This window comes from Petromyzon marinus, chromosome 13, assembly GCF_048934315.1.
Source record: "Petromyzon marinus isolate PM22_M1 ecotype Great Lakes invasive population chromosome 13, UKy_Petmar_22M1.pri1.0, whole genome shotgun sequence".
Lineage (NCBI taxonomy): Eukaryota > Metazoa > Chordata > Hyperoartia > Petromyzontiformes > Petromyzontidae > Petromyzon > Petromyzon marinus.
The window spans coordinates 9718949-9739738 of record NC_133679.1 but is presented as its reverse complement, the minus strand read 5'-3'; the positions used below and the strand labels follow the sequence as shown (position 1 = coordinate 9739738).

The 20790-nt window shown below is 43.8% G+C and overlaps 2 long non-coding RNA genes across 3 annotated transcripts in view; one reads left to right on the top strand and one right to left on the bottom strand.

The window, feature by feature from the left end:
* The first annotated feature begins 508 nt into the window (after positions 1-508).
* Positions 509-10167, top strand: LOC142924429 (uncharacterized). Its single transcript, XR_012941652.1, has 2 exons — positions 509-3543; positions 6940-10167. It is a non-coding gene; the product is annotated as an uncharacterized LOC142924429 (long non-coding RNA).
* Positions 5619-20790, bottom strand: part of LOC116941983 (uncharacterized) — a 40808-nt gene continuing 25636 nt past the window's right edge. For both annotated transcript variants that reach the window (XR_004402744.2, XR_004402745.2), the window contains exon 3: positions 5619-7006. This is a non-coding gene — a long non-coding RNA (uncharacterized LOC116941983). The remainder of the gene's footprint in view (positions 7007-20790) is intronic.

The following is a 20790-nucleotide window of genomic DNA, read 5'->3' as shown; positions in this document are numbered from 1 at the left end:
TGCGCGCCCTTTTATTAAATTTGTACAACTCTGAAGTTTAATGCCCAGGAGATTATTGAAATTTTGACCTCTTATGTTGATCCTGGTTTTTGCGACCGAAGGTGTGGCGTTTGCCGATTCACCTTTGCGTTTTACCTCTCTCTGTGCGAGCCACATCCTTTGTCAAAGACGTCGACGATCGTGGCTCTCCATGGCCGCCCAGTCCGTGATATTCCTCAAGAGCTTAGCATGCCATGTTCCTCCCAGTTGCATCCAATTCTTCAGATGACTTTTGCCCTTTCTTTTCCACCTTCTTGTTTTCTCATTAAATGTCCTAAAAAAACAACTTGGAATTTTTCGAATGATTAAAATAATATTTCCTTCTTGAACCTGCTATCCGAAATAGATGCATGTTATTCATCTCGTTTGAACATGGCATTATGTAGATCCTTAAAAAACACACACACACACAACACACATTTCTGTTGCTTCCAATTTGGTTTGTAGGGTCTTTGTTGTTATCAATAATAAATGTGGACAAATAAAATGAAGTACAGCGAATTTGATTTGTTTTTCCTTTTATATAATTCTAAAGATTAAACCCTTCTATGCATGACCGACATTCGTGGTCAACGTGATCAAAGCAACCTCCGTGCCATGGAGCCACGTGCAATTATATGCCAGTGCCAGTCCACGTCACAACAGGCGATCACATTTTCTCAGAGAACGGTCTAACTTTCGACCATTATTCTTCCCCTTTCTCGATATCATCTCAGCGGGCTGCATTGTTTCTCTTTATGATTCATATGGAGACACTTTCTTCGCCTCGGATGAAACATGCTCCTCAACTTGTCAGAATAACGCCCTGCACGAATTAATTGTATTGTCGCACCAATTAGCTGCGGCGCGTTTAGAGGCCGTGCTGCGAGGCTGTCGCGCTAAAAAAAAATCTAAACATTATCATTCAGATAACCGTCCTCAGAGATGAGCTTGACTGCAGGAAGTCGCATTGATTTTTTTTTGTGAGCGGCACAGCGGGTGGAAAGCAGGGAAAGCGGGACGGAGTGGGCTGGCCAACGCGTCTTTTAGTCAATAGCGGCAGCTTCCAAAAATATCGCCTAAAGGCCATAATCTTGCCCCATCGGAGTGCCTTGTCATTTCAGCTTAGTAAATTGTTTCGCGCAGCAATCTCCTTATGGCACCATTCACTACCCAGGGGTTGATTGACAGGAGAGAGAGAGAGAGGCCATTGAAATAATCTTGCCTGCAATTAATGCACACAGGAAACTTGATGGCTTAGAGTGAATCATTATCCCCACTGTCATTACACTCCAAGCCCACACAACAATCAATAGCTTACGGGGGAGAATCTTTCATCAAATTAAACGGTGTGCCTAAAAAAAAAACACCCTTTATGTACAATTCCATATTTTAAATGTTCTATTCAATACTAAGAAAGAACAGGACTTTACTGTATAAATATATATATATTTTTTATCGAGACCACTTTTGAGTGTGAAGACGTGTGGGCTTGCATCGCCCGAAGCAAGGACTGACTGCCCACCTCTGCTGTTATTGGGCAAGAGCCTTTTTTTCCTTTCTCTTCTTTCTGAAAAGCCTCTGTTTTCTGTCTTTTGTGATTGCACAGATGGGACTTCATTTGCACCACTTTGCACAGCCAGCGGGGCCTGGTAAATTCAAGATATTGATTTCTTTTCCCATCCCATCATGACACTTTACAGAGTGTAAGGCCACAGTGCAGTCTGGAAAGAACAAGCCGAGAGACATCACGGAGATACAAAAGGTCATAAAGTTTTCTTGAAAGCGCAGCGAGCGCGAACGCTGCGGTGAAAGATAAATGGGATGGTGATGATAAATAAGAGACTGTCGAAAATAAAGCCACTGCAATAACGGAAGAAAGCAGAACTTATAACTCTACCCCCCTTTAAAGATCACACAAAGCCTGCATTCCAGCTTTGTGTCGTACTGTATATGTACTGCATTGTTGTAATTTACCTAACAAAAGAGTTCTGCGTTCACGTTCTACCTTGCCCTAGATAAAGATTCAAGAAGCTGCAAACATCATTTCAATTTGTGGGTCAGATCGCGCAAGTAAGATGTATGTCGCAAACCATCCGCCACCCGACACAGCCAACTAATAAAGTTGATTCAATTAATCGTAAATATTTGTCGCGAAATGCTACATGTTAAATTATTTTAACGCTATGTTTTTTTTAGGCAAACCCCCACCACGATGATCATCATCAGCACCCCTTTGTCAATCCACTTCTGGATGAACGATGTTGAACACACGATCAGTTACGGGGCTTGCGGGCGGGCGTTGTGGTCCCTGAGAGGAGCCCAGTGAGCCTTGAGGCCGCCTCAAGGACATGGTCACAGGCCTCACCCCTTGACCCCTGCCCTCGTGGAGTGTGGTCTCGGGTGTCCTTGGTCCTCAGACACGGGCGTTTCAAACTGGTCAGGTGTAATCACTTCCGTCGGTAGGTGTCTGTCTATCTGTGTGTCGGTCGCGGGCGATTCACGGATAACGTTCATGCTGACGATCCGACGCGTCAACAACTCGTGTATGAAAGCAGCGTTGCTTTGTAGGGACTTATCCGTGAGAAACCCGGCCACAATCGAGCAAAGAGGTTGCTCAAAGCTTAGCGCTTAGAAGCAAGGTGACGGCATCACACGTGGTTCACCTGCCCACGCACCTGAGGAAGAGGTGGGGAATCACGTGACTGGCCTTTGACACGGACCTTGGCAATGAAGGATCTCGGCCTTATATCAGAGGCTTGTTGCACGTACTATTTTTTGTTTCCATCTCCTCGCCCTCCTATACTGCACAGTTACATTTTTTGACGATAAAGCCAAGTTAAATTAACATGAATGAGTCTGGAAGAGACGTTGCAAAGAAGGACACCATGTGGCGTTTACATTTGATATATATACACACATACTATCATCCCTTCTCACAATTATTAAAAACACACTGCACACGTAAAAAAGTGTGGTTAAAAGTTGAAGAGCTCGAGGCTATAAACTGTAAAAACAAACAGTGTTAAGCTAACAATGATCTCCATTAAAATAAATGCCCGAAAACCAATTAGCCTCGTATTGAATGAAATCAAATAAAAATGACAACTGCAGAACGTTCAACAGGAGCTTGTGTCCTATGGTGGTTACAGATGAAATTGAGCCAGCAACAGGCACGGGAAGATTCATCCAGTGACAGAATATCTGGTGCCTTGCTGTTATGCAAATCGATGTGCTCTGTGGCAAGCCTGCGACTGTTGTCTTGGAGGGCCGTGTTAGTCACGAGCTGCATCCCGATCAGCCCCGTGCGGCTTGTAAACACACTGGCTGTCTCGCCGTGGTGCGCAGCTGTGCAATTCAAATCTTGTGCTTCATTGGTCATTTGTGAAACGCTCAATTCAAAGATTTATGTTTAAACCAACATTTTTTTGGAAGAGTAATACACACTATTGGATTACATTATGCTCTCCAACATGTGTTTATCCTCAGAAGTGTATTTATTTAGCTGCAAAGGAAGCCAAATGGGTAAGTAGCCTTCTGGACAAAATGTACATGCATGATTTGCGAAAATATATTTCTTGTTCCTCTGGTTCGGGTCTCATTTTGTGCTTCTGCTGCCCTGTGATCAACTTAATGCTCCAGGCTGGGGCATATTGCGTCATCTTTATTTGAGGTGTAGTGACCCCACCCCGTCTCACAATTATATAAGCACAGGGATAAATGCGTAAAAACCTTTGACATCGGTTGGAAGGCGTTAAAAGAGGTAGATGAAGGAGCATAATTTCACATGGCTGTACTGCACTGTGTTTTTGTACTTGATGTGAAAAACATGAATTACTCCAGTTTCTACGTCTTCTCTTACGCAAAATGTGCAGTTAATCTAATGTTTTAGAAGGCTAATGGAATTCAATAGACCCAACTAAAGCATGTGCGGAAAATCATGTTTTACCGTTTCACGAACAGGCGACTGTGTATTGTTAGCAATGGAACAAGAGAATGCTAAGGTTAGTTTATTCGCTCTCTTACGGAATGTTTCCATTAAAATAACACGTAACACAACTGGCCCACGTGAATACCGCAGGGGGAAATCCCAGAGTAGAATCCACACTTTTACAATTCTGTCAAACAGGAAGGGGCTGGAAGTATTTACTCAGAATTAGCAGTGGTGGCCGTAACCAGCTGAGCCTGTACAGGCCCAAGTCCTGGCTCGTTTACTCGGAGGAGATTAAAGAAATCAATTTGTACCAGGAACATTGTCTAACTCTGCAAACAAAGAGGCAATGTGCCAAGGCTGAGCACTGGAGATTAACGACAATCAGCAGGACTTGGTGGGGGGGGGGAGGAGGGGAGGGAGGGAGAGAGTTGTGAAGCCCTCCGTGTCAGGAAACGCGATAGCAGGAGATAACTGTTTGTACCCCCCCCCCCCAGCAGCCAAAGGCCCCAGCGACACTGATCCCGGCAGCAACCATTTAACAAAGCAGGACGCTGCTGCACCGTAGGGCAAGCCTGAGGAAGTCGTCATTCGCTTAAGTGCGGGAACCATGTTTTTTCAGCCGCTGATCACTTTTTAAATAGGCGGAGAAGCGCGTGCGGTTCTGTCCATACTTGCGCGTGCGTGTTTGTCTTTGTGTGTCTGTTTGCATTCGTGTGGTGCTGGTCACCCACCCCCTCGTGTGCCGTTCCAGCCTTCATAGGTGCTCGCTAACGTCCCTTGGCCCAACAGTCTGTTTTAGGCTATACGGAGGATGTTTGTATTTGTCTTTATATATTTTTTTATAGCTTACGATTCTGCTCTTTTGTGAAAAAAGCATGGTGTTTATATGCATAAGGGGATGCTGCTGTAATAATTATGATAATTACTGTATTTCTATATATAGAGAGAGAGATCACCCTCATATTGGCCAGGGAATTTCAGAGCACTTTACATCTCAACTTAAACATGTCAATGGGCATTCCCAGCGGCAGCCGACCCTGTGGGCACAAGATGACTCGCCAACCTGGCCTGTAATCGGGCACTAGTCTGCCGGTAGGGGGCGATTATTGCCACGTGTAATCCAAAGGAGCAATTTGCTGGTAATTTTTCAAATTTCACAAATGTGGACGCCTGCACAAAATGCCTTACTCTTTGTGAATGACATCCTGGAATCTTCAACGTCCACCGTAAATTCGGGCGGCGCATATTTTACGGTTAACTTTACCCGCAGAATTAACCAGGGCAGCCTATTGGGCCGGAACCGCGAACCTCTGCAACAACCGTGAGGTCATGTCACTGCCTCAAATGGTTGTTGTTAGTATGTCGGACTTGCAACCCAGAATTTGCCGGTTCGCTCTCCAGCCACGACTGTCAAAATATCCCGTCGTCGCATTATTAAACGGTACGCATCGCCGTCAGGCAGGTCGCGTGCGATGCGGTCTAGTGTGGGTAATCGAACATTTTTCAAGACGTCTGACCAAGCTATCGTCTAGAGCAGTGGGTCTTCTTCACCTGGGGTCCATGCACCCACTGGGGGGATGCGAGATGCCCTTTCTGAGGATGCGAGGCATTCCATGTGTTTTTTTAGAAGGTAAATAATTGAAAACACAAATTTAGCGCGGGCACCTAAGTACAACCACTTTATTTAAGCAAACCGATGTGTTTCTTAACATTATCTATATTTAGTTTGACCGATTGAGAACAAAAGAGGTGCAGGCTGCAGTAAAGGCTAAGAACCACTGGTCTAGAGGGCCACTAGAGGCCTGTCCTAGCGGAGGCCCTCGCATCAGCAGCGGCGTGAGAGATACAACTGCAGCAATGCACCTCGTATATGGGGGAATGGTAAAACACGGAATTGAATAACAATGTAACAAATAAAGGCACTCACACATTGGCAATTTGAAAAAAAATATTTATGTTTGTAATAAGTAAATAAAAACAAATTGGACAAAAACAACTGTACACTCGTTTTCTTAAATCGCTAATTGTTTTGCTTTCTTTCACCGACAACTTTACACTATTTATTAAATCAGTTGCGTCTGAGAGTTTAGTTTTTGTCTAGTTTAGAGGATGCAGAGCATGTATGTTGGGGGGGGGGGGGGGTGGGGGGTAATAGGGGCTATCGGCGGGGTGATGAGTGAGATGCTGTGTTCCAAGCTGCCAGGTATACTGCAATGCAAATCGGGTTTATTCACCCTTAGTTCAAATGCACCGCCACGCTGGGTGAGTCGTCAATTATTTAGCTCGCATAATAAGCAGGGGCTGGGTGCTGGGTACAGAGTGCGTTTCGCGTCGGAAACCCGTCGAATGCTGCCATCATTAAACATGAGCGCTATCCCCCCCCTCCCGCCAGCCCAACGTAGGAAACTGCGTTGCATTTTGTAAAGTCATAACAAGTCGTACTTTGTAAATGTAAAAAAAAAAATCTCAGAAAATGTAGCAGCAGAACTTGTGCATGAATACGGAAAATCGCCACAACTACACTGTGCGCCGATGAATGTTAATCGCACGTTTTAATACGCGCAATGAAATGAGCTCGTGCGCAACAGCGGGATAGATCGTTGCGTCGCCTGACCATGAAGACCACGAGATTTGGCGGCAGCTTGGGGAGTCCTTCATCCAGCAGCGGAGGGATCATGGTTGAGGACGACGACGACGATGATTACGGCTGCTGATATTTTAAATGTCACAAATCACGATCGATCGCTTTCGCGAGCAGAGATTTTTCGACGCTCTTTTAGAATGTGCACGGCATGAAAAACAACTTTCACGGTTCAAATCCCGCGGTAAACAACTCGCGGTGCGATGCATGCGCACGGCACAGCTGACTCGCTCTTTTTTTTTCTTTGTTCCATCACAAACACAGTCCGCGCCGCGATTTAAATTGCTGTTCATCACGGCGGCGTCTCCCTGGTGCTGGATTATTTTTGTTGTTGTTGTTGCTGCAGAGCGCGGGGTTAATGATCGCTGGAAAGAGAGCACCCACGCCCCGACGTTGCACCCATGGAGACGGCACTGCCAGGGAGGGAGAGAGGGAGAGGAGAGAGCGAGGGCTGCGTTAGAAGTCGCAGCAGGAGCATCTGAAGCCCTTGGAGTGGCTATCTCGTGCGAGATTGATTCTGCCTACAGGTGACCCCGCGACAGTAGCCATCACCGCGAATTGGAAATTGTGAGCCATTAAATATGGAGTGGAGGAGAATGCATTATTGCGCTGTTCCCACCACGGAAGTGCCGCCTCGTTTTAGATTTCATTTCATGTTCCGTCATTGTTTCGAAATTAGATTTTTTTTGTTTTGTTGTTGTCGTGGTGGGGCCACTCTGAGTAAACCGAACATGCTTGGTGAGTTTAGATTTTTTTTTTACGGCAGACGCGTAGCAATTTAGTTCAAAGAGCAGACGAGAGCAAATAAAAAAAATGTGCCAAAATGTTCAACGGCACATGAGGTCGATTACTTTGAGAAATAATTACCGAGCTTTTAATTATACTGTATTCTCAAATACAGTAGAATGCATAATTGATTAGCCACAAAGGCAATTTGTCCAAATGTCCATTTGTTTGTAACTTGCTGGGGGGGGGTGGGGGGTATAAATTTTAAAAAAATCGCTAAAGCATGTTTGCACATTCCGTAAAACATTGCAATTAAATGCAATGAGTTGTGCAACGTGTTTTGCCAACAGCGCAGATTAAAAAAAACCGAAATGTTCTCAAACAGCCCATACATTGTTTTGTAATTCAAAAGCACTGGGGTTTGTGTTTGAAATGTCAATATACAAACAGTGGACAATCAAGTCCTGCCAAAACAGCACATCAATGTATCTGCTGAAGAAATTGCTATTTACACAGAAACTGAAAGGCGATTCCATTGTCCCCGACTTCCTGTCCCTTCTCTGTAAACACTATTCCTTCGAATTAACATATGCGGAAAAAAAACCCCAGCTTGAGACAGCTCTCCGTTGCGTTTTTGGATTGTACCGTGGTTATTGTCCGGCATTTTGTTCCATGTGCCGAGAGATTCTTTAGGAAATTAATTGAACAGCTACACTTTCTCTCTCGATTAAATAGCACCCCCCCCCCCACGACTGCTTCCGAAACGTCAAACATCATGCTGAAGAACATGAGCGACGGCCTGAAAACCACATCAGAGCTATACAGCACAAGGGTGAAAACCGTCGTCGTTGTGCCGCATAGATAGTTGAGATGCGCTTAGCGGCACAGTCATCTCCTAAGGCAAGTGGTTCTTCACCTTAACTGCAGTCTTGGGGTTTCAATCATTAAAACATGTATAATGGTAATACATACATAGGTTTGATGAAATAAAGTCGTTCCACTGACGTGGCCGTGCTTAATTTGTTTCGATGATTTACCTTCCAAAACAATCTGGCCTATGTCTCGCAGCCCCAGAAAGGGCATCTCGCACCCCCAGGGGGTGCAGCGTGCACCGCAGGTTAACAGCCACCGCCCTACGGGTTAGGACATGATAACGCAGTGGCAGCCGAGAAACTGAACGTGTTCGCGATGTTGTTTACCTATGAGACAGAGTGATGAAATTAATGAATGTGCATCGTAGGATCGTGAGAGGGTAGGCCTTCACCCAGCAGTGGATTGATCATGCCTGATGATGAGGATGATGGGGATGTAAATTTGCATCACTGAGTTAAGTCTGCGGTAATTAGAACCGTGCACAAGCTCATTTATAAAACTATTCGGATATATAATGCTTATAAATCACAAGACACTGTACAACGAGGGACGACGTTGGTATTTAAAGCAGGGCATGGTGGTTATAATTCTACAGGCCATGGAGGGAGCTAAAAGGATGTTATGGTGGAAGCGCATTTGAAGCAACTTTAGAGAGAGAGAGAGAGAGCTATAGGGAGAAGAGAAGATTAAAGTCTTGAGCCGGGACTTGAACAGCAAAAGAAAGATCATTCAGACTATATGAGCAGCAGAGAGACAGACCTTCCGTAATTCAAGGGCAGAGGACAGGATAAACTAGGCCACTGAATACGTCTTGAAGATTGGCTGTCAATAGCTTCACCAATTCCAATGTACGAAAGTAAAGCCTGCAAACAACTTTACACTTATCACATGAGTAAAATGATTTGGATGCACACACACGTAAAATATATCTCTGCACTTATTCTATCGTACGATTAGTACATCTATCTGAATGTATAAAAAAAATGTGAGCCGAAATTGTCGTTGCCGAAACTTTTAAAACCATATCTTACTCAAAACTTTTTTTATCCTCCCCAGTGACTATTTGCCTGTGTGTACGTCCGCAAGTAAGAGACTGGTTGTGATATTGGCAGCGTGCATTTCGTGAGCCCTTGGCAGGGAGGTCGATGCCACATGCAGATGGCTCTGACGTACAGCCAAGCCCTCTGTAGAGATTTCAGCAACAGACTTTTGAAAACTGGCAGGTCTTGAAATGCACAAATCATATTAAACAGTCTGAAGAACCTTATGGGAGTACTGTACAAATGTTAAAAACGAAAGAGGGGGTGGGGGGGGGGGCTTGACATTTTATACATTTAAAAATATCCATCTTCAACAGATTTTGTAAACGTTCATTTCTCAGAGTGATGTTATTCCAAATTAGTGGTTATCGGCAAGGGGTTTTTAACAGCAACAAGAACAACATACTCTTTGGTTCTTTCGGTAAAGTCACGTAGGTATAAAAAATAGATCACGACGTTTCAATCGAAAATAATCATTGTTCGACAGTCTGTTGTCAAACCACTTTAGGATGAAAGCAACCCCCCCCCCGCATCTCACGGTCCTACGATGCACACAACTTTATTTAATCTCTCTGTCTCATAGGTGGACATCCTCGCGGACATGTTCAGTTTCTTGGCTGCCACTGCGTTATCATGTGCTGTTCACAGGGTGGGGGGGGTTCTCTGATCATACTTCACTAAAATGGTTAATGCAGGTTGATTAAGGGGGGAGGGGGGTCGGGGCAATGACGTTTCCCATGGCTGAGAGTCAAACTCAGTTGGCGCTGGCTTCACAGTAGTAGCACAGTGTGCTAACCAATGTAGAGCACCGCAGTGCTAAGGAGCAAATATTTGAAATGGTCTCATTTTTATTTAACAGTCGAGTTTATTTGCATGTTTTACACGTTTGCTCCGAAACGAATTTTCTCAATAAAAGTTCAAAACATTGAATACAATTAATTCGTTTTATATATTTTGTTTGAATACCATGATTGTGTTATTTATATGCTGTATCATGCATGATGCAGCCAATTCTGTCGGCTTTCATGCGCTAAGAAGGGGCTGGTCTGGTTATTACTTGGATAAGTGATCACCAGAGCTTTTCATGTGTTGGCCCTGAGGTGGCAGCTGTGAGCATCTCCCCTTTGTACTAGTGGCGGCTTTTCTACGGATTCTTCGCTTTACTCCCACATACCAAATACATTATCCTATAACACGATAGTCGCGTTCCTGAAGAACACCGCGTTATGGAAAAATCGCGCTATAATAAATACCATAGGGTAAAAGCACAGTCCGCGATAACGCGTGAGATGCCTATGCAGGCTGAACAAAGACTGAGGCGCGTGGGGAGCATCTGGAAGCATCCAGCAGCATCCCGCCTTGTGCGACGCTGTGCTGTGGCAGCCGTACACTGTTCCTACTCGCGCAGCATAGTTCTGTTCGCTCAATCGCGTTGCATCCAATTGGCATCTGCGTTATTAAAAAAAGATGTGTTCCCTAATGCATTCTTGACGGTATATCCAATTAGCGTTATAAAAACAACACGCGTTGTAGGAGAAGAGACTGTGCACATTCACGGCGCAGGCCCAAGCATCTCAATACAGGACCCTCCTGAAAGAGTTCACGATGCTTTCGTGAGCCTTTACAGGATTATTGGAAATTCACATTTTCTGTTCGCATTAATGTGTTCATTTACCTTTGTTTTTTTTTACGAGTCCTTTTCAACATTACCATTGAACATGTAAGAAATTAAATTATCACTTCATGTTGCAGATGCAGATTTTTATTTGAAAATCGATCAAAATGCTATGGTAGGCAAAACACAAATATGAGGTTAATTTCCAAATTTACATGCTGTAATCATACATCAATATTCATGATTTATACATGAAAATGCGAACAATACCCCCTTTTGTAGAACAATTAACTTCAGAGAATGCAGCAGTTTCAAAAGACTCGGTCGTTAATTGAAGGCTTTTAATTTTGCTCCTTGTGCAGGTGGCAGGGATGTCCGGCAGACAAAGGTTAATGTGCAAACGTAACTTTAATTTTTTTTTATAAATTAACGGCTGTATGATTACTTTCAGTGGCTTATTATTAATGACCAAAGTCTGTGCATTTAAAGAGGAGGGGGGACACATGAAAGAAAACAAATTTAGCCTGCAGGGATCAGCTCAGCCATGGTTTTGCACATTGTGGTGTTCGGCAGGACACCTTATTATAACCAAAATGGATTAGAGTAATTGCGTGCAGTTTAATTCTCTAAACTAATTATGCCAGAGCCCTCCAATTACCGTGGCGGATGAACGCTCGCCGTAACATTGCTAACAGCCTTTGTCAGGCTAACAAGCGTTAGGTGCCAAGATCTAATCCGAACCAAGCTTTATTACGCAGAGTGAAGATAATGAGATTCAGGCGTGGGTGAGAAAAAGAAAAAGCGCAGTACATCATTTATGGTTAGGACAGGGGATTAAAAACCTTTCAGCGAGACAGGCCAGGCATGAAAGCAGAGAATGAATAAATATTACATTTACCATGCCGCATTACTCTGCTGACAGGATGACTCAGACAAATGGGCCTCGGGTAATTTTCAGATAGCAAATTTGCTGCCGCAAAATGGCACGGTAAGCGATAAGAGCCAGAATCATTTAGACTTATTTTCTTTTAAGCCTGTGACTGAAACCATTGATTTCCTAAACGTGTGCTGTCATGTTTACAAATTTGTTGTTCTGCATCCGTGCAGGTTTACTGATCCTGTTTATAGGGCCACCAAAGGGTGTCATTTCACTCTCATCATCTTATCCAACACAACGCACGGGATACTTGACCAACGTAAATTTGCGATGGTAAGCAAACGTGTCCAAAACGGAGGAATTCAACAAGTGTAGCAGACTTTTCTCTGTGATGGCGAAGTGATGAGTGATATGTGAACTAGTCCTGGATGCCCTCTCCATGCTTCACCAACCTCAATGACTATCGTGGTGATCACACGGTGTGGGGAGGCCTTCATCCAGTAGCGGATTAACAAAGGACTGACAAATAATAATTAAATGAAGCATTTAAAATATAAGAGTGCAAAATCCAAACCCATATACCTCTCAACAAATATCCAAACAACATTAATTAATTATGCAAGCACAAACCCAAAGATTAGGCTGACAAGAATAAACATTACACATTTCGTATTTGTTTCACTCTTATTTGTAATGGCTTCTATAAATAGTGCACTTATTATTCAATAAGTATTTAAAGCTTAGGTTTACAGAGAAATAATCTTACCTCCGATTTTAATTGACTGAATTAAAAAAATTCACACCGAGCTCCAATTAAGGAAATGTAGGTAATTATTGTCCTAGCAGAGTCAGTTTACAAATTTCTGGAGAGCTCTGCACACATTGCTACTAATTAAACATCGCTAAAGGTTGCAATTAATCTAATCCACTTCTTGAAATCCCAGTTGTATCTACAACTTTGGAAATGCTATACTCGGGACAACTAATACCCGATAATTGAAACAAGACAGCTGTTGGCAGCTGTAAGGATTAAAAACATATAAAAGTAATGCGGATGATGTAAATACCGAAATGGAAATGTCTAGCGAATGGAAATATGAAGCGCGGGTAATCGCACTGCAAATTCGCAGCATTTGAGAGCTCTAATGGGAAACGTGGCCTTGAAGTGTTACATTTCCCAATGCCCTTCCGCGGATTATACTTAAAGCAAACACTGCAACAGGCCGTCCTGACAAGCCACAAGCAAAGTGGACACCCAATACCCAATTACGATTTACTGCTGGATAAAGCGCCACGGCACAGCCCGGATCCAAGGTGTTACTCACTGCGCCCACGAGCCATCAATCCCAGCGCAAGACGCACGCGATATTTAAAGCAGCATCGTCCCTACATTTGAACAAATCCAGTTTCCCAATATTATTATTTTTCCCACTAGAGGGCATGCAGGGTTGTGATAGTAAAGGGATTTGTTGACATTTCGTGTGGTTCACATTCACCGTGTGTTTAATGCTTTTCCAATATGCGGTGGGCGCACGAGCGACAAATGTCACTCATTGTTCTTGGATGCATCCCCCCCCCCGTGTCTTAATATGCAAGCGTGTATATTTCACACATCAAATGGGTACGCGTATGTGCCTTGTACGTGTCCACAGATCGGTTCGTAATCGATATACCGTGTGGCTAAATATGCAAGCGCGTATAAATGTATACACATTACATCGTTCGCTAATCCCACGTTTAAGTGCATGATAAAATTTAACAGTATCCATGTAAAAAAAATACGGACATACTAACGAACGTGTTTTTTTTATCTGCTCAATGCGGGAACACGCCGTATCATCGTGGGAATGCAAATTCCGCGAGGGCCCCCAAGCTGAGAGGCGGTGTGAGCCCCGGTTTGAGCTACGGTGCTGTAATGAGGTCTGGGGGAGCGGTGCGGCTAAATGAGAGCTGCCCCGCCAGCACCTTCTGTGCCCGTAATTAGAGCACGGTGGGTTGTAGTCTGCTCCGAGGAATCAAACCGCTCGGACAGCTACACACGCCATGCCCTGTCCCGTTTTCTCGAGCGGATGAGAAATGGCATGCCACACCGACCCCCACTACTTCTTCTGCGGGATGCCAAGAGGGTGCTTTTTTGGTCCGCTTCCCCCCCCCCCTCCACTGTGACGTTGATACAACCAGGCATGATAACGAAGTGCGTGCCGTTTCATTAGGAATGTTGGCATGGCAGTTGCCTGTTGTGCGCAGGTTTGCATGATGTGTCCTATAAATTATTGTCTGGTTTTCAAGTGGCAAAGCCATCCTCCCCCTTTGTGGGTCTGGCCAAACTGTAAACGCAGCAGCTGGCATGTATTTTTGACTGTTGTCAGACACGTAAAAAAAAACACTCTTCTGCGTTTCTGCACAAAGCCATCGTCAAGTTACTTTGGAAACATCAAACAGATCGGTTTTCCCTTCTGCCTTGGTATTGATCTGTCTCGATGTCTGGATTGGAGTCTCATGGCCCATTAGTATAGCGACAATGGCTTCGCAGTGCCCCCTAAACCAGCCAATCCAAGTCCTATTGGCATTGAAGTCGCAAATTAAGCGTCGCTCGATCTTTAGTTTCTATAAAACACGCATTCGCATTTGGCGTAAAAAAATATATAATTTACGCATAATTCCTAAATCAGGTCTTGCCAAATAAAAAAATTACCGTATTAGATTTATGGTTGGTTAAAAGCCCTTGGAAACATGTGCTGATAGTAGTTGGAATTGTTGTAATAAATGACAAGAGTAATAGAGATGAAAGTGATGAATGATAAGAGTGATAATAAGGAGGAAGAGGGGGAAGGGGCAGGGTGTGGGAAGATGGATTCAATATGAAGGCAAGGCTTGCATTGTGAATTACATGTGGCAAAGTGCGCTGCTATTGGTGTGGGGGAGGGGCGGGGGGGGCGTGGAACTAATCACAATTATGCAAATTTTGTATCACGGAAATTTAATGATGCCTTACAGCTGACACTTTTCTCATCTATTGTGAATTACGGTTGTTGATTTAGTTAATCACTTATGTATTTACGATCAACAATAAAGACGGCGCTCTGTACATGCCCTCTTGACAATCACACGGGTGCCCAAGCCGCCGAAGTAAACTGCGCACAGCCCCCAGACAACCGCCTCGGTGCATTTCGCCCTTTCTGCAAGTGCTAAAAACTGAACCTGCCACATATTATCAACTTCCATCGCAGAACCATCCGCTATTCCGTGTTTGCACGATGAGCCATCAGAGCCGCATGTATATCACACAGTACACTCATTGAATTGCTAACAATTACCCGTACATATGAAATGTATTGGTTCTTCAAACATTTTCATGGATTTTTGGCTCCACGTCTTTTCGTTTAGATAAAACTCAAAAATAACGATTGTAGTCCAATTTAACGTAATAACCGCGGCTGTCACAAGATAACGACACTCATCCCTATAATTGGCAACAGAGCATTATATAAAAAAAAAATACGGGAATTTTGTTGTTGTTAAATAATGTACGGTGACATTCAAACTGTTTTTCTTCTGTTGAAATCAGAAATGTAATTGGAATCGACTGTGCCTGCCTGCCCAGCCTACCAACATCCCTCAGTCAAGCTCTCTAGGCCCTGTCTATGTTGCATTTGCTCCATTGCTCAAAAACCTAACACCGCTCATCTGACCTAAAATAAATCTCAAAAACACAGACAGCACATACCTCAGCAGCCCCTGGCAGATCGTATCTCCAGTGAACAGATCACAGAAGCCAAAGGTCAGGTCTACGTTAACGTTTGGGATTTCGGGCATTTTGCAGCATACAGCAGCGATGCTGTATTATAACATCACACTATCATCATCAGCCATGGTCAATCCACTGCTGGGATGAAGGCCCTCCTCCCCCCTCAAGCCGCCACCACATCACAATTCTACGATGTAATAAGCCACTTTGCACTTGTGCATGAGCTAATTTCAACTCTCCATTTCCTACATTCATGTTCTCTCAAACGCATTTTATTATTCTCCTGCTACTCGGTTAATTTACATATATTTGCGATTGTCACTTTTCTGTACATGAAAAATACTACAAACGATAAAGTGCACTCTGTAAATTAACATGGTCTCAAATGCTTTTCTTTGTTTAAATTGACTTTTGTTGGAATGCCATTGACACTTCTCAGTGTTCTACACAAAGGCAACCAAAAAACTATTTGGTGATAGCACGAATAATCACGTTGCTTGAGTGGAGGCAAAACAATACGAATGTTGAAATAGTGAAGTGAAAAGTAATTATAGAAACCCATTTTTAACAGCGCTTTGCTTGAGCCCATTCGTAATTTTGATCGCGCTATTATTCTCCATCCGTGGAGCTCAGCTTTTCAGGCAATGCGTCGCGCAAACATCTGCCGGAGCGGAGAAAAAATAGGATTACCTCAGCCGAGGAGCGGCTGCCCCGAGTGAGTGTGCTGCAGAGGAAACGATGGCACAATAGTTAAAGATTATATGATGAAACAATCCACCGAATTAAAACGCAAAGTACACGCTAACTACATTTGTACCACCGAAAGCCAAAATGTGCTTGTTGCGCGCGACTTAAAAGGCAATAATACTCCGCGTGACCCAACATTTTTTTATTTTCTCTTTCAATACTCACACCTGCCTTCGGGTGATATATTCAGAACTTCTGATGGTTGAAACATATGGAAATTACACTAAAGAAAATTCCAGGGTGCTAAAAAAAATAGAAAGACCGAGCACATGTTCACAGCCCACAAGCACAGAGGGGGCACAACTCATTATACTCCCTTTCTGTAAAGGCTCGGCATCCCTTTCCATCATGTCGAGGGTGTTGAAAGAAAGGTAGAGAAACATCTGTCATGCAGCCTCTTTCTCACGCGCCCCAGCATCTTGGACTCCCATGCCACCCGGCGCAGCCGAGGCTATTAAATATAAACATGACAGCGCTGCACACATCACCCTCTGCTGGGCGGGCGAGACAGGTGTGTTTGGCAGGAGATAAGTGACATAATGGGGGCATTGCGTCCAAGTGACCCGCTGGAAGATTCTAATTTGACAGCCAGAGGTGGTGTGGGACTCTCTGTGGAAAGAATAGAACACCTGACATATGCTTCCATAGGCACTCATTCAAATTCCGCATTTCTCCCTTTCCCCTGCTCTCCCCGTCTCTCTCCTCGCTCTCCAAAGACCTCCGTTCAAACACACCCCCAACCCCGTCAACCCCCAAATAATTTACAGTACATGGCTTTGCGCATGGAACATGTCCCTCGAAATTGCCAAAGCAGGTGCGCGAAGGATACGGAGTGGCGGCGTGCCTTATTTGTTGATGTTGTACCTTCACTGATCAAAAAAAAGTCAACAAGCATCGGAGTTATAAAAAATTTACATGAACCCGCGATATAAATCCGTGGCAGTTACTTCGTATTTGTTGCCTCGCCAACGTAAATACCTCTCCACGTGCTGTTGTGCTCTGCGTGCGGGTAAATGTGACTCAAAATATGATTAAAACAAAAATCGACAACGTTTTTGTTTGCACAAACTTGAGTACGAATCGGTGGACAAGTTTACATGAATTGTGTTTTATACGACGGCAATGGGGACTTTCAGAGAACATTTTCTGTCCTATTCTATTTAAAATGTTTCGAAGAGTCTTAACTGTAAATGTTGTTTTATTACTGTTGCACGAGCTTTGTACATCACACGTTTAACACATTGCACTATTTTTAATGATTATAAACGTTTATGGGGGGAAAATATGGATGTCTATAATAATGGGTTCTTAGTAGTACTGGAGTGGCAAACGCATCACTATTAAATCGGAGACCTATATTCTAATTCCTCGTCATGGCTAACATCAGCAGCGAGTGATAGCTAAATCGGTCTTTGGTCCACCCCGTTCACAAAATTGCTTCGACCAGTGCGCCGAAGTATGGTTAAGGATCCCCTGTGATGGACACGGTGTGGGGAGGCCTTCATTCATTAGTGTGCAGATAGAGCGGCTGTAAATAATACTCATGATTAAAAGAAAATATATAAGCAGATGTCTCCCTCAAATATCTGTCTCCACGTGAAATAAATATCAGTATTTATTTCACAAGCCATCGGTCGCACGGCCATCTGGGAGGTTGTAATTTCAACATCACTGAATCAGTACAAGCAAGCTGTGGTCCAGTTTTGACCTACAGTGTCTCATCAGCAGTCAGGCTTGCTAAAAAGGGCATCTTCACTTTGGTTCCCAATGCAAAAAACTGAGATACGTTTTGAGTCGATGCAAAGTCTTGTGCAACGCAGTGAATCGCAATCAGAATCTTAATTTGTCCTGAAGAAATCCGGTGAGCTATGAAGCTCTTTTTCACAGATGTCCAGCAATGGCCACGGAGCCACGGTGCCGTCCATTCCAGCAAGTTCAACGTTTGCTTAGAGCAGCCTTCATTATATATCAAACAGACGCAATGGCCACATGGCCATGACAGACCAAAACACACTCAGACCACGTGGATTACGTGCCTTTATACAATTGCACAGCCGGAATGTTGCCGTTGAAAAATAAGAATAATAATCAGAAGAAATCAAAACAACAGCAGACTTGCTTTAACACATCCACAGCATGTTGACATAATTTCCTCTTGTGTTGTACTACATAATAGCCATTGTAAATGTAACAACATAATCAAATACACACACATATCGCAGATATATTTAGCACGATGTGGTGGAAGCCACGTTCGGATCAAAGATGTTGGTGGGCAGGGGGCGGGGGGGGGGTTCGCATCTGGTTTGATTTGCAGCTGGGGAAGCAGAAAGTTCGGATCCGTCTGCGGAAAGCTGAAGTTACCCACCGTGAAATAGGCACGCGAGGTGAAAACATTTGTCAGCCATTAACACCGAACATTTGTCAAATCTATTGAGCCAGATGAAACCTACCATTGATTACGAACCTCTTAAACAATGCAGACCCAAATCCTTGACCGATTTCAACTCGAATATGGAGCAATGGGTGACCATTGTTATGGCCTTGCCAGAAGGTCACGTGATGTTGGCCCCGTTAAAAAAACAAATGACCTGAATTGGCTCATGTTTTTCAGAATCTGCAAGAAAAAAGACTTCGGAAACATCGTCATTTGGCAGGACTCTCCTAGAGTGAACATACATCTATCGCCAAACTACAAGTGTCGCTACAGTTTATGAAGTGCAACAAAAACAGTATTTTATTAAATAAATCACCGCATTTAAAACTGTGTACAAACCGAATAAAACTGAACACCCTTAACATGGTCTGACATTCACGTATTTGTTGGACATTATGAAAGAAGAGTGAAAGTGGCACTCTCCAATACTGTTAAAACGTAAAAAAATACAGCCTCTTAATGATTTTTTTTTCTACAATTTACTTCCAAGAGGTTCTGGCCACGTTTTCCCATAAGAAAAGTAGAATGCTAAACATGGCAACAATAATTGCTTCAGACACCCAAAAAGGAAAGACTGCGTTTTGTTCAGTTGGCCACATGATTACTTTTGAAAAGGAAGTCAAAAGGGCAGGCATCTGAACTATTGGGGACGGAAAAAAAAATCCCAAACAAAAAAATAACAAAAGGGAAAAGAGAGAGAGAGAGGAAAAAGATCCCCCCTCCCACAAGCTCGGTCCTGGTCAGTGTGCACGTGAGCGATGGGTCCTACAGCTGCCTTTAGTTTGGTCTCGGCAGGGGTGACCCGCACTGTGATCTCCATTCCCCTCCGGGCAAATAAAACGTAAACTTTTCCACCCGGCAAGGCAAATTACATGAAAGCCGCTGACAGATTACACCCACGTCAGGAATGGACGTGTTTACGGGCAGCTGAGAGAGGGCTGGTTGGGGGTGGGTACCGGGGGGGGGGGGGGGGGGGCGGGGTGGCGCTCGGCCGGACATGCGGTTACCCACAGTTCCACTCACAGGAGCGGTGAGGGCACAGCTGGCATGTTGGGCAGCTCTTTGTGGTTGCAAACAAACAGCGCGGCTCCAAGTTCTCATTAAAATGCATAAATACGTTGAAACCACATACGGCCACATCGTCACGCAAACCATTTGCGTTTTCAGAATGAAATGAAAACGTTTAAGAAGTGAACAGGGCTCCGTTTGTCTGCAGAGTTACGAAGAAATGTGTATTTGAATACCAGAAAAAAGCTGAAACTGGTTATTTAGAATCAAATTAACAGAGAGGATTTATTTATTTATTTAAGTGTGAATTTTCAAAGCACACTGTTAACCGTAAATAAACTTGATTAATCGAGATATTGCAGGTGATATTTAATAATGGCCTTCGCTTTTTCTGTCATTGCAATTAGCAATGCCATGTGTTGAGTGTTTACCGAAGTAAAATTCAACCAGAAAACGTGATAATGAAACGTACAGAATGCAACACCGCCGTGCCTTGTGCACATGCAACCAAAGTGGGGTCAGCGCTTACAAACCATCTTTCCTGTGCATTTTTGCAAGCGCTAAACAAAACGCATTGATTTACCGTTAATGGTTTTAGTGCGTATCCGTATTCGGATGTACGGGACAATGCGTGCCAAAAAGTAAAAGTTAATATGAACGATCGTCAGTTGAATGTGCTCGTTTGTGTCTTGTTAACCAGGCTTCCTCACGTGCCAACTCTTTTGACACACGCCACGTGTTGATCATATACAAATCTGTCCACGCTCTTTTGGCGAGGAGGGGGGTTGTTTTTGAAAACGGTGTTAGCCTTGCGCTCTCAAAAAGTTTCAGACAGCCTGACGTTGCCATGATATTTTAGTGCAGTTTAAATATTCTTCTGGTCGTCATCCAGTTCTCAATTCGCGTGTCAAAAAGCCTTTTTTTGCCAGACATGCAACACAGCTGTGCCCATTTTTTCATCACAAGGAGCACAATCCCATTTTTTTTGTGTCGAAAATATTATGGGTAAAACGCGTGATCTATTGCATTGTGATGCGAGGTAAATATATCTGTTAAAATTATACGAGTTAAACCTCTGTTCATAGCATTGGCCAAACATGCTAATGCAGGATCCTATTGCCACCAC